This window comes from Mandrillus leucophaeus, unplaced genomic scaffold, assembly GCF_000951045.1.
Source record: "Mandrillus leucophaeus isolate KB7577 unplaced genomic scaffold, Mleu.le_1.0 Scaffold668, whole genome shotgun sequence".
Lineage (NCBI taxonomy): Eukaryota > Metazoa > Chordata > Mammalia > Primates > Cercopithecidae > Mandrillus > Mandrillus leucophaeus.
In genome coordinates, this window is record NW_012107230.1 from 1217583 (window position 1) to 1218636 (window position 1054).

The 1054-nt window shown below is 40.8% G+C and overlaps 1 protein-coding gene across 2 annotated transcripts in view; it reads left to right on the forward strand.

The window, feature by feature from the left end:
* FGF13 (fibroblast growth factor 13) overlaps positions 1-1054 on the forward strand; it is a 581422-nt gene that overhangs the window by 102483 nt on the left and 477885 nt on the right. The gene's annotated exons all lie outside the window — the stretch shown is intronic.

Consider the following 1054-nt stretch of genomic DNA (forward strand, 5'->3'; position numbering starts at 1 on the left):
CTGCATCACAAGCATAGGAAGTGCGTCACAACCATAGGAACTGCGTCACAACCATAGGAAGTGCATCACAACCATAGGAACTGCATCACAACCATGGGAACTCTTCCAGATTATATTGGAGCTTCCCCAAAGAGAAAAAAAAATAGTTTTCATTCTTAACTAATCATTTTTTAAGTGAATGGTAGGTGGAACATTACAAAATCCATCATTTTGCAAGCCGAGAAAGAGCTGAATATCTTTTTATTGCCAAAAAATTGCTGGTGTTAGTGACAACAGTTTTTTTCTTTCTGGATCTGATTGAAGACATTTATGAAAAATCAGTCCTAAATATGAATATTCCCATAAGAAAACTGCTTCTAAAGAGACTTAAAAATACTCCTGAAGTCAGATATGTATCAATTTCTATTTTTGTGACTTCCCCCTCACTTCCATAATTGATTTTAATTGATTGGGTCCTTGTTCCATGTCATGAGCATTTGGGACTCATAATTTTGACAGAAAATTAAAAGATTTTCTTTTGGTCCCATGGACAGAAGCAAAAAACATATATTATGTGATTTTGGTCATTGGACTCCTGTTTTGGAGCCTGAGAATGTTTTCTGCCTGTGCAGCTGGGATGGGAGTTCGCAGTCGCACCCTCTTCCTAGGGGAACCATGTGGGAGAGCTCCCATTTGGAAGCCTAGGCTGGGTGTACTCATCCTCAGGCCACGCTCCGCCTGCTCTCTTCCCCAAATCCTGGTTTACTTCTGTGGAACGTTTGTCTTTTCTTACTTGATTATGTTAATAATAACAACTGCTCGTTGAGTACCAACTCTGGACTGCACTCCATAGAGATGCTTTTGATTGAGCCTCACAAAAACCTTATGAGGAACTTGCTGTTATTTCCACTTTTCCGGATGAGGAAACTGAGGTGAGGTAACCTGTCTAGGTTGACTCAGAGAGGAAGCTAGAGAGCTTTGATCAGACCCCAGAATTGTTCAATTCCAGGATCTGCTGTTTTCATTTCAGTGGTCAGCCCACATGTGGAGAGAAGTTCCTATGCTCCCTTGTTGG